This window comes from Aquarana catesbeiana, linkage group LG04 (assembly GCF_042186555.1).
Source record: "Aquarana catesbeiana isolate 2022-GZ linkage group LG04, ASM4218655v1, whole genome shotgun sequence".
Lineage (NCBI taxonomy): Eukaryota > Metazoa > Chordata > Amphibia > Anura > Ranidae > Aquarana > Aquarana catesbeiana.
The window spans coordinates 225,383,597-225,397,158 of record NC_133327.1 but is presented as its reverse complement, the minus strand read 5'-3'; the positions used below and the strand labels follow the sequence as shown (position 1 = coordinate 225,397,158).

Below are 13,562 nucleotides of genomic sequence, written 5' to 3'. Positions count from 1 at the left end.
AAATGGGACAGAGACCTGAAGTTACACTCTGCATAGTTCAGTGAGGAGAGCTCTGAGAGTTGATTGGAGGGAAGGGAAACATCCCCTTCACACAGCACACAGGATCAGAGCTGAAGCTGTCAATCAGCTGGAGCTCTCATTACTGTCACCATTTTTCTCTTGGTGTCAGGAAAAATTTATCAGAAGTGATTCATTATAATAGCAGAGGAATGAAGCAGCAAACAGAAATGACACACTATAGAATGATATGCTTTGTTCATATTTTATGTCTGAGGTTTACGCAATCTCTTTTAGCTTTACCAAAATGATGTAAAATGAAGACCTCCCTAAAACTTTCCATTCAGGCTGGGTTCACACTGGTACGACAAACGCTCCGACATTGGGAGCTCATGTCACATGACGTGTGAAAATCAATATATAAACAAAAATACCGTGCTGTGATAAATAAAGAAACTAATTACAAATAACCAAAAAAGCTGCTGCTAAAAGTGAGATACACACAACAATATATAAACCAAGGAGTAGCAGCACTAAACCCCCCAAAATTATACAGTACAGAGCAGTGAAAAATGTGTGGATAAGTGATTTAAACTAAAAAGTCCATCTTCTTAAATCAACAGTGCTCAAACGATTAAACCAGACTTGAAATGTGATCTGAAAGTTCGATTTTCATCCTCCACCGCAACACCAGTGCTAAACACACAAATTGCTCGCTTACCAGACGGCAAGCTGTGAGAGCTTTTTAGCTTTTTAGGAGCCAAAAGATGGATACCAGGAGGAACCCTCAGGCTGATCTGCGTACCAGGCAGGGACCGCCAAACTTGTTGATCACAGATACCAAGTATAGGTAGATGTAGGAGATATTCAGATGTATCCCAAAATAAAAGAGGGGTACCATAGCGTAATACTGACAAACATATTTATTGAGTAATAAGAGAGCCACTTACAAAATTGGAGTAGTTAAAAGCAAGTTAGCCGGCCGGCTCGTACAGACACCTGTCCCTCGAACAGCACACGCGAGACATCAGCTCCTTCCGACGCGCGTTTCGTCATACAATGACGTCGTCTGGTGTGAAAATCAATGTTTCCCTATGTTTCCCTATGGGTGCCATCTTAACTGGTCTGACACAAGTCGGTCCAACTTTGAAAATGCTCCCTGCACTACTTTGGTCCGACTTTGATCCTACTTCAGCCCATTGATTATCACTGAAGTCGGATCAAAGTTGGATCTCCGTCTTAACTGACCCGATTTTGGCATGCGACTTGTGCTCTGAGAATTTTGCAGGGGAACTCCACGCCAAATTAATAAAAAAAACGGCATGGATTCCCCCTCGAAGAACATGCCAATATAAGTAGTGGCACACCGCGCACCCAGCATTAGATCAGGAGAGAGCGTTGAGTCAACATCGGAAGAAGAACAGAGGGAGAAGATAGCAGAGAAGACCCAGCAAAAGAGTGAGACAATAGCGGAGAAGACCCAGCAGAGACAGAAGACAGCGGACAGAGGGAGAAGAACCGGAGAGGGCTAGAAGACATCAGCGGAGAGCAGAGAAGACCCAAAAAGGAGAGAAGAACCAGCAGAGGTAGAAGACATCAGTGGAGGAGGCAAAAGAGCCAGAGAGGGGAGAAGAGATTGGAAGAGAGGACGGAGCTGCCTTAATAAATTATTTTAAGAACATGTGTCATGTGTTATATTTTTGATATTTTTTTTAGGTGAATGGGTAGGGGTACAATGTACCCCATACTCATTCACATAGGGTGGGGGGCTCCCTTGTTAAAGAGGGCTTCCAGATTCCGGTAAGCCCCCCACCTGCAGACCCAGACAATCAACGACTAGGGTTGTCAGGAAGGGGCCCTTGTCCTCATCAACATGGGGACAAGGTGCTGTGGGGCAGGGGGGGGTGCAGGGCCACCCCTGCCCCAAAGCACCCACCGCCCCATGTTAAGGGGAATGTGGCCTGGTACGGTTCAGGAGGGGGGAAGGGCGCTCACTTGTTCCCACCCCCTTTCCTGACCTGCCGGGCTGTGTGCTCAGATAAGGGTCTGGTATGGCTCTTGAGGGGACCCCAACGCCGTTTTTTCAGTGTGGGGGTTCCCCTGACATTCCATTCCAGATCATAAGGCCTGGTATGCTTCCCAAGGGGGAACTCATGCCTTTTTTTTACATTGTGCGTGGAGTTCCCCCTAAAGATTTATACCAGACACAGTGCCTGCTATTGTCAGGGATCAAAGTCGGATCACTATTCATTGAAGTCAGACGCATGTCGGACTTCAAGTCGCAGGGCAAAGTTGGATCCAAAGTGGTACGACTGTCGTGTCGTACCAGTGTGAACCTGGCCTCAGTTTGTATGCAGTTAATCAGGCCCTTGTTCAAGTTGTTGATAGATCTAGAGGAGATTGTACAGTCAGATTGTACAATGCGTGGTTAAAAATGTGTTCATTAACAGATCGAATGGCAGACCTTTTCATATCAACTGAATATTCTTGCCCCAGCACTTTCATTTCCACTCAGAAACAGGCAACACAGCTTGGATATTATCATAAATTAATCTAATGTCCAAAAAATAGAATTATGTCTAAAGTAATTTTAATTAGGAGAGTCATATTTTTAAAATGGTCCATGATTCAAGACCTGTAAAAGATTATTGATTAAGATTTTGATGAAGTCCCGAACTCCTTGGTATTTGGCAATGGCTCCTTGTTCTTCTTGCCCACCCCATATAATAATGCTGCTATGAAGAGGATCAATACATTCCAATTCCTTAACATAAGCCATTCTGGGATTTAACTATTTCATCTTATCTAATAGGAAGAAAGAGATAAATAATGGTGGATGGATCATGTCTTTTCAACATTTGCATTTTTTGTTCTCTAGCTAAATGAGGCAAAAAGAGCTTCAAACGCAACCACAATAAATTAATTAAAATTAATTGAAACATAAATGAAATGACATCAAACTGGCTTCATGTGAGACAGCTCTGTAGAAAGTCACCGCCTGAATACAATGTGTGTGCTGACTCTGACTTCAATTCAATAGCTTTGTGTCATTTTGCTTTCTTTCACCCGCCCCTCCTAACAGAAACATTTCCTCTAGTCCTAATTATGCTTCTTCTTTTTATAACCGCTGCATCTGGCAATCCTTTTCTCAGTCTATTTCACTTGTGTCTGAGCTCCTGATGTCTGCTCTTTCCATCTCTCCAAATGCTGAGATTCTCAGGCAGGCAAAGAACCTCAGAGGAACCAAAAAGAAGCAATAAATTGCTCTTTCTCCTACTGCATGGCAATGCTGTTTCCACATCTTTTAACACTGATGTTTATTGCAGGTACAAATAGGGGCCAAGTATAAAAATATTGAAAAAAAAGAAGAAATCATTCCTGAGAATATAAAAAAAAACAAGAAAAAGAAATATTCTATCACCAAATAATATTACATTTGCTCTACAGATGACCCATACCATAGTCTAACATTGTGAGTTGGGAGGAAATATTGCAAGAAGCAAATGGACTAGATTTTTACAGCGTGTATGTATTTAAAGCTATATAAATCTTTGGTCATATGTTAGATACAGTTTTCATCTGTATGTCTGGCATTCATTTGTGTTTTAAGGAGAGGCACTCCTGTGATGCATTTTCAGCAGACAGCAGGCTGAAGCCCACTGTTGGCTTAAATCACAGTGCTGGTCCAGGCTAGGGAAAGATCATGACCATATGTTCGGGATCTGCCACACATGCCTGGACCGGCACCCAGATCAGCCTCTCATTGAGTTGGCCACTCTCGCCCCCCTCCACAGCCCAGTGCTCCAGTGAGCGGGGGAGCAAAAAGCCGATGACTGATAGTCACCATCTCACTGCTCACAGCAGTGTTTGATCTCTTGGTTCTTAGTGTTAGAGCCAGCGGGGGACTGATGCAGCATCGCACCGATGCTGCATCCAGCTAGGTAAGTATGATTTAAAAAAAAAAAACATTCCCAAACTTCTCTTGCCAAAATAAAATACCAAAATAAAAACAGAAAAATGATCACAAGGGACATAACTTACAGGCAGTGGGATGTGTCATTTGTGCTGATGCTTCTTCTTTTAGTTGGCATCCTCCACTGTCCATGCCAACCTATTATCCCCCCCTCAATAGTGGTTCATCAAGAGAACCTGACTATACCTGTCCTTTCCACTCAGCTGCTCCTTTCATCAAACCTGTACTACAGCTTATATGAATGAAACAGGATCTATGAATAGAGGGTGTGAACCTATCAATCATCCACCCATCCTCCATTCTTAGATATTATTTGGAGGAAATCCTTTAAAACTGGAGCAGACAGAATCTAGAACTGCTGTGCATAACAATGTGCTCATATCTTCCACTTGTTCAGGTAAGCTTTGAAAATGGAAGCTAGAAGCAGAGTGATTGCCATGGACAATTGCTTCAGATTCTGTCTGCTCCAGTTCTGATAAATTATTGTCAATATGTTTTAACATGAGTTTTATGTGTGCTAACCTTCATTCCTTTGTGGAAACTGCCAGTAGACTGCAACAAGCAAGATTTTTATATCCACCATTAAAATATGCATAGGTAAAAGTGTGAATGAATAAAATACAGTATTAATTTGCACAAAAATAGATGTCCTATGCATTGTAGGATATGTTCAAAATAGTATTAAATGCAAAACCAAAAATTTGATATTTTGTAGTTTACCAGTTCTTAATCAAGGCCGCTGATAAGGCAGTACAGCCAGCCCTCGTGTAGGGGGCTCGGGGCCCAATCAGTTCAACAGTGGGGCCTGGGCACCTGATTAGCAAGAGGGCAGGCTGTACTGCCTTATTGCTGGAACTGATCCCCCTATGGCTTTCCCTACAGCGCAGCCAACTTCTCTTCACCTTCCACCTTTCACCTGCTGCAGCGGTAGCCACAAGGTGATTGGCCAATTCCAATATATGTGCCCTAATATAATGCATTCCCTGCACTACGGTAACCCCACCACCTGTTCTAGCCTCCCCCCATTCCTAAACACTTACCTGAGCACTCTATCTATCAAGAATTTTGACCAGCTGCAGGTCTTTTCTCTCCTCTCCTTGCTCTTACAGGACAGACTGAGAGCAGTGCTGTTGTCAGTCAAATCCTGTGAGGAGGGAATGAGGGGTGTGGCCGAGCCACTCTGTGTATGTCTATGAATGCACGCAGCCTGCCTCAGGAGCATGGTTTTATATGGGGACACTTGAAATAAGGCAGGAGTGGACAGCACTGGCGAGGGATTACTAAAGAAGAGGTAAGGGTAATATCATTGCACAGAGCAGGTAAGTATAATTCTCTTTGTATTTTAGAGGAAAAAATAGGCTTTTCAATCACTTTAAATGAGCTCACAGTGTCTAGGCAGCTTTTTCAATCATTTTTTTCCCCCCTAACATTTGTTCAGCAAGACTTGAGATAAAGATAGCTACCAGAATGAACATCCACATATTTTTTTTTATAATAATGATCACATTTTGTAAAAACAGGTAAAAATTTAAAATTTACATTAAAAAATTGCTCTCTAGTTAAGTTTATAATAACTCAGAATGAGTACCGGTTGGAAATGCATTATAGCTTTCCCATAAGCACCAGTAGTTGATGGCACCCATAAACCCTTTACCAATTACCCTGAATAATACAAAAGATGGCCTACTAGCCTGCATGCTGCATTTTCAGTTTGTTTTATGACTGCACTTAGGATACATAAAACACGCTTGACTCCAAGCACACAGATATGACACTGGCTACTACTGAGTTTCTGGAATTTGAAGGTTGATTGAAAAGAGTCAACTTAAACTGGAATTAGAGTAGGCATCATAGTGGGTAGATTGTTGCCATATTGCACAAGTGTACATAGCATAGCATACTTGCACATTATGGCACACTTACTTCCCAAAGTGCCCCCTTACCACTTGACCTCCAGAAGATTTACCACCCTTCATGACCAGGCCACTTTTTGTGATACAGCAGCGTAACTTTAACTAGCAATTGCGCAGTCATGCAATGCTGTATCCAAATAAAATGTCATTTTTTCCCCACAAATAAAGCTTTCTTTTGGTGGTATTTGATCACCACTGCATTTTTTATTTCTTGCTCTATAAACAAAAAAAGACAATTTTGGAAAAAAAAATATATTTTTTTTACTTTCTGCTATAAAGCATATCCAATAAAAAAACATTGAAAAATCAAATTTCTTCATAAATTTAGGCCAATATGTGTTCTGCTAGATGTTTTTGGTAAAAGAAAAATCCCAATAAGCATTTATTGTAAGGATAAGCCGAACACACCCCCCGCTCAATTCGCACCAGAACTTGTGAACAGGCAAAAAATTCGGACGAACACGCAAACACCGTTAAAATTTATGGGACACAAACATGAAAAATCAAAAGTGCTAATTTTAAAGGCTTATATGCAAGTTATTGTCATAAAAAATGTTTGGGGACCCGGGTCCTGCCCCAGGGGACATGTATCAATGCAAAAAAAAGTTAAAAATGGACATTTTTTCGGGAGCAGTGATTTTAATAATGCTTAAAGTGAAACAATAAAAATTAAATATTCCTTTAAACATCGTACCTGGGGGGTTTCTATAGTATGCCTGTAAAGTGGTGCAGTTTTCCTGTGTTTAGATCAGTACCACAGCAAAATGACATTTCTAAAGGAAAAAAGTCATTTAAAACTGCATTTGGCTGTAATGAATTGTTGGGTCTCGGCAATATAGATAAAACTCATTGAAAAAAAATGGCATGGGTTCCCCCCAGTCCATTACCAGGCCCTTTGGGTCTGGTATGAATATTAAGGGGAACGCTGAACCAAAAATGTAAAAGAAAATGGCGTAAGGGTCCCCCCCAAAACCCATACTAGACCCTTATCTGAGCACGCAACCTGGCAGGCCACAGGAAAAGAGAGGGGGATGAGAGAGCGCCCCCCTTCTGAACCGTACCAGGCCACATGCCTTCAACAGTTGGAGGATGTTTTGGGGTCCCCTCCAAAACAGCTTGTCTCCATGTTTATGGTAACAAGGGCTTCATCCCCACGACCCTTGCCCTGTGGTTGTGAGGGTCTGCAGGCAGTGGGCTTATCGGAATATGGAAGCCCCCTTTAACAAGGGGACCGCTAGATCCTGGCCTCCCCCCCATGTGAATTGATAACATGTAAATTGTACCCCTACCATTTCACAAAGAAAGTGTCAAAAATAGTAAAAAAGACAGGTGATACTTTGGGACAATTCCTTATTTTAAAGATAAAAAAATAGAAATGTCCTGCAATGTAAATCCACCTCACACCGCCCAACGAGCTGAAAAAAAAAAACCTGCAACAGCTCTGCCTCCATGGGAGGCTCCTGCCGATTGGCGCTTCTTCTCGGTGATAGCTGCTATATAGCTGAGGGCGGGGCCACTCAGTGATGTAAACGGGCGACCCGCCTTCCTCTGACGTCACGTGGTGTCAGGGGGGCAAGGTCACCCTGAAGGGTCTGGTATGGATTTTGGGGAGACCCCTACACCATTATTTTTTTAAATTTGGTACAGGGTTCCCCTTAATATCCATACCAGACCTGAAGGGCCTGGTATGGATTCATGGGGGACCCCCACACAATTTTTTTTTGTTAATTTTGGTTTGGGGTTCCCCTTGATATTCATATCAGACCCAAAGGGCCTAGTAATGGACTGGGGGGGAACCCATGACATTTTTTTCAATGAGTTTTATCTATATTGCCTGGATCCGACAATTCATTACAGCCGCGATCAGTTTTAAATTGCTTTTTTCCTTTAGAAATATAATTTTGCTGTGGTACTGTTCTAAACATGGGAAAACTGCACCAATTTACAAGCATACTACGGACACCCACAGGCACAATATTTAAAGGAATATTTAATTTTTATTGTTTCACTTTAAGCATTATTAAAATCACTGCTCCCGAAAAAATGTCCATTTTTAAAACTTTTTTTTGCATTGACACATGTCCCCTGGGGCAGGACCCAGGTCCCCAAACACTTTTATGGCATTAAATTGCATATAAGCCTTTAGAATGGGCACTTTTGGTTTTTCATGTTAGGAGACTTTAATGGTGTTCTGTGGCTTTCGAATTTGCCGCAAACACTGCATAATATTCATTGTTCGCCGTACAGGTGAACACCCGATGTCCGAACATCGGGCTCATCCTTAGTGTATTATATGGTTTACACAAATGTCATAGTATCTCCAAACTATGGTATATAAACTGGAATTTATATATATATATATTTATCTACTAGTAATGGCGACGATCAGTGTCATATCACGGGACTGCGATATTGCGCTGGATAATTGAACACTAACTGACATTTTTGACACTTTTTGGAAACCAGTGACACTAATACAGTGATCAATGCTAAAAAATATGCACTGTCACTGTACTGATGACACTGGCTGGGAATGGGTTAAATATCTAGGGGCAATCAAAGGGTTAAATGTGTTCCTAACCAGTGTGTACTGTGTGCTGCTTTTACTAGGTGAAGAAATACATTTTAGTCCCTGCTTTGCAGGAACACAGAATCCATCCCTTCCCCATTAGAACAGCGATGTGCCTTGTTTACATAGGAAGATTACCGCTCTGTGTTCTTTACCGATGATCGTGGGTGCTGGAAGACATTGGGTGCCCGACACCCACAGATCGCCTTCTGCTGTGAATATTCGCCGGTGCCCCTTGCTGGCGGATGTGCACAATTACGTATGTATATATGTGATCCTGCACAAAGCTGCTATCCTATAGCAGGGTGGTCAGCAAGTGGTTAATGCCCCCTCAGTATGACATATTTGATCTCCCTGTTGTCACTGATAACATTTTCCCTTGGTCTTCTTATAAGTTCGGTATCTACAGCTTTGTTGATTGGATGGCTTGGGTTGATGTAACTCCTTGGAATGCACCTGAATGTTAATTATGGGAAAATTGCTAGTGGGTAAGGCAAAAGTTTTAGTTGCAGAACAGACCTAAAGAGTGTCTTCTGCAATGAAAGCATACCTGTTACCACATTCTAAAAAAAAAATTACCATACCGATTAAAATCAGTTTATGCAGTCTCTATAAAATCTCTTTTAGATTTACCAAACCAAGTAAGCTGAGGGCATTCTTAATCAATGTATTCAGTCCATAACTATTCAGACAGTCCCTTTCACTACATAGTTTTTGTTAACTCTAAAGAAGATTGTACAGTCAAATTGTAACATGTGTGGTGAGCTTTTAGGAAGAAATGAGCCCATGTATAACCCAAACTTAGGACCCATGGTCTTCATGAAACACAAAGAAACACATGTAAAGGCACACATGTGTACTTGCAAGCATCACTGAGTGCCTTCACTTCATCACCATTCACTTTGATGGATTTGACAGGTTTGCTTTAATGGCTGTCAATAAGTCATTTGACTCACATTTACACTGGGCATGTTTTTAATTATTTATAAAAAATAGTCTAAGTTAAAAGGACTAGACCAAAATAGTGCAGGCCATACTTCTAGTGTTATGATTAGTAACTGTATGTAGACTATAATGATGAAATCATCCGTACTTTGAACACACCTTCACTGAAAATGAAGAAGTGGTTTTGTAATACTTTATTGTCTAATGTCAACTGCAAAGGCCAACGGCCTATAAACAGTAAGGGGAGGGGAATGATATTGAAAGCTTACTACTGTATGCACTAGCAGGTACACAGTCAGAATAGTATACTTTTCAAGCATAATATTCTTTCAAGCATGACTCAGGTAAGCACATTACAAATCCAATAAAAAAAGAAAATGATGAACGAGATGAAGAACCTGGGCTTCCCACAAACACAATGTGACAACAGTTTGATGAACTAGTGAGCAGTGTCTACAGAAAAGGTCAAACCACAAGCAATACTAGAGGGCTTTATGGCTATGCTTTTATCTACCTATTACAGTATCATCGCATTTCATTTTTTACACTTTCAGCAGAGAAATGGAAAAAGCATCATAGTTCTTTAGATGGGTAAATGCGCCACTTTTGCCTCCGTTTTGGAATGAAAATACTTTGATAAATTACACTGCAAACTGCAGAATCAGCTTCCCAAACAGCTGCATCCTGTTGGAAGTAAGCAAGTGAATGTGAAAAGATGTTCTGTATTGAGTAGAGGTATTCAACAGACTGAGCCATACTGCCTTCACCATTCAGCTAAGTAAATTCATTTACAAGGAAATCATTTCCCTAGTTCTATACAAATGACAAGAAATAGTTTAGTACATAACATCTACGGTATGTTTGTATAGGGAGGATTATTGTATTCATTCATCATAAAAAAAAAAAAAACTTAATTTAGCAATGCTCCTTTTTTTTTTTTCTTCACAATCTAAATGTATTGAAAGTGTATAACAGATGACAATATGACATCATAGCAATTATCAAATACAAGTTGAGTATGATGCTCCTACTGTACGTACTATTATTGATTCTTAAGGGTTTTTTTGTTTTTTTTTTTTCATTTCCATTACCATTGTTACATTACTGTGTTACCACTGTTCTTTATACCCTGGAAAAGCTGAAGAAATGTAAGTGTATATTAAATTCCCCACTGATATCAGTGATACTGAAGACAACATGGAATTTCAGAAGAAGATGGCATATTAATATAATAAAAACGAAAAGCACAAAAACATTTAAATTTCATGTTAGCATTACAGAAGCGAAACAACATACTAGTTGATCAAATGTATTTCTTTATATTATATTTAGACACTTATGCTCTTGGGACACACAAGTACTGTACAGTTGTACAGCAATATAGTGCAATACATCAGTGTACGATTAATTGGTTAATGGTCATGGATTGTCATGTTATATGTTTAACTTTGCATATACCCAAGTCTTACTCTAATGCCCCGTACACACGGTCGGACTTTGTTCGGACATTCCGGCAACAAAATCCTAGGATTTTTTGCAATGGATGTTGGCTCAAACTTGTCTTGCATACACACGGTCACACAAAGTTGTCAGAAAATCCGATCGTTCTGAACGCGGTGACGTAAAACACGTAAGTCGGGACTATAAACAGGGCAGTGGCCAATAGCTTTCATCTCTTTATTTATTCTGAGCATGCGTGGCACTTTGTGCGTCGGATTTGTGTACACACGATCGGAATTTCCGACAACGGATTTTGTTGTCGGAAAATTTTATAGCCTGCTCTCAAACTTTGTGTGTCGGAAAATCCGATGGAAAATGTGTGATGGAGCTTACACACGGTCGGAAATTCCTACAACAAGGTCCTATCACACATTTTCCGTCAGAAAATCCGACCGTGTGTACGGGGCATTATGCTTTACATCTTTTTACATTATTGTTACATTTAGGTCATCTTCCTGTGCATTATCTGTCTCAAACACTAAACTGAACTGAACTATATACAGTAAATATATATTAATTGGATAACGGTAATTCCAATTTTGACCCCTACAAATATATATTTTCCAGCATGTAACACTTACAGTAATCACAATTAAATTTGCTTTTGCTGGTTATTAATGGGACAGCTTTATTCAAGCAGACACTGTGTCACATATAAGAGGTCAGAGCAGCAAATGTCCAGCATTGTGTAATTCATATATCCTAATGAGATCACACTTCGTATTATTTCCCTCCTACATCATGCTTGATGCTCTCACCATACGCTCTTTCACACTTTCAATAGCTTGCCTGCAAAAAACCCAAGTATTCCATATATATATAAATTAAAGATTTCGAGTAGAAAAGAGTTAAGCTGACAAACTGTCAGAACAAAAACACTGCAGATATGAGCTGAATAAGAAATTCCCAATATAGTCCATCAGTATGATTTTGTATTAGAAGTCATTTAACTCTTCCACTCCTAGCAAATAATAACCCTAATGGAGTTTCAAGTTTTCGTTTAGAGAACAGATGGTCGTACCAGAAAGGACATAGCAGTATCTAGCAGTTTTACCAAACAATAGAAGACAGTGAAGGCTAGTTCATGTGGTATATTACCAAGGAATAAACAAGCATGCAGCATGGTTTTGCTATAAGAAAGGCACATTTGCTGACATAACTTGCCCTCACTTGACTTGTACTTAGCAGGCACCAACTGCTTTACACATATGTCTAAATTCTTCACATTAATGTTTGACATACTGTACCAGCCTTATGCTCCATGTGCTTAGCTGGCCAGCTATTGACTGTACAGTACATAAGCATAAGGGCTACCCACATACACACAATATGGAAAGACGTCAGTCAAATGCATCAAAAATTATACAGCAGATCATGCGTTTAAGTATGTTACTTTGAGTTTTAGCACAAATGATTTTGATGTAAATGTGTAAGCTCTACGTTTTAATGGCATCCAGCACATAGACTTTAGCATGCTGTGTATTAATTATCTTTAGCATGCACGTGATAATCCCTATTATACTTTGAAGCATATTGATTCATTAAAAGCAAGTCTCTGGACAATTGTTAAATGTAATGAAACAATTAAATGACCGTGGAATACAGAGAACAGACAAAAGTTATTTATAGCATTGTCAATGAGGCTGTAGAGGAATTCAGCACAGCAGCACCTTACATCTGCCTTACCTTGTACACATCCAGGATCAGCAATCATAAATACTTGACTTAGCCTAATAAAAGGCTGGAAGGATGCTGAATCGAAGCATTTTGCTGTACCTTCACTTCAAATGAATAAAGGCTTTGTTGTTAAGGAAGCATCAGTAGCCAGCAGCTCCAGCAAGACTCCTTTTTTTTACAATCACAGCCAAAAAATAAAGAGATAAATCCAAAAAGCAATCTAAAAAAATTTCAGAAAACAACTTAAGCGTGCCAAAAGCCAAAATCCACAAATTCCGAGACTGCTTAATGTGAGAGAAATCCCAGGGAGAGAAAAGTGGAGGGGGTGAGAGGGAAAAGCTCTCTGAATATATGCCTAGAATAGCTATCAGAATGAATGCCAGTGGCTCTTGTCTCTACATCCAGGAGCAGCAGCAAACGCCTCCGTGCCCATATATGGCTTCTGCAGCAGTTTACTTGGCTCTGTGCAGTATTAGGACCCAGAGGTGGCTACAGGCACTTACCAAAGGGGGAAGTTGCAACTTTAATGGGTGTGCACTCTAAAAGAAAAAAGAGGAATAAAAACTATAATGTACTCTGTAGCACTGAGAAGTGTTTTTGCTAGTAAATTAGATGGAGGAGGGGGCAATTGGAGGTGTGGTTGATGATGTCAGGTTGAGGCTGAGAGTAGGCAGAGTTTCATCCTTACACTGTACCTAATTCCTCCTGTCCTGTTAGCTCCATTCTATTGCTTTACGCAGCAGGAGTGATCAGTGTTGCATTGGGGCACTTGGGGCCCAAGTTAGGAAATGAAATTGCAGCTATGTCCAGCAAGCTGTGGTGAAAAGGGGTATGGCTTAGGCTGGTTATACATTGTCGAATTTTGAAATAATTTTTTTTTGAAAATCAGAAATTTTGTACGTTTTGTGATCCGATGGTGCCACCACTGATTTCGAAATGCGACCAACCGAGCCTTCAATTTCACCTCATGTTGCTACAGAAAATGATT

General features: G+C 40.4%; 1 protein-coding gene across 1 annotated transcript in view; it reads right to left on the bottom strand.

Moving 5' to 3' along the window:
- NLGN1 (neuroligin 1) overlaps positions 1–12,960 on the bottom strand; it is a 1,091,070-nt gene extending 1,078,110 nt beyond the window's left edge. The window contains exon 1 of the mRNA XM_073626236.1: positions 12,584–12,960. The gene's annotated coding sequence lies outside the window, so the exon portion shown is untranslated. The remainder of the gene's footprint in view (positions 1–12,583) is intronic.
- Between the last annotated feature and the right edge of the window lie 602 nt (positions 12,961–13,562).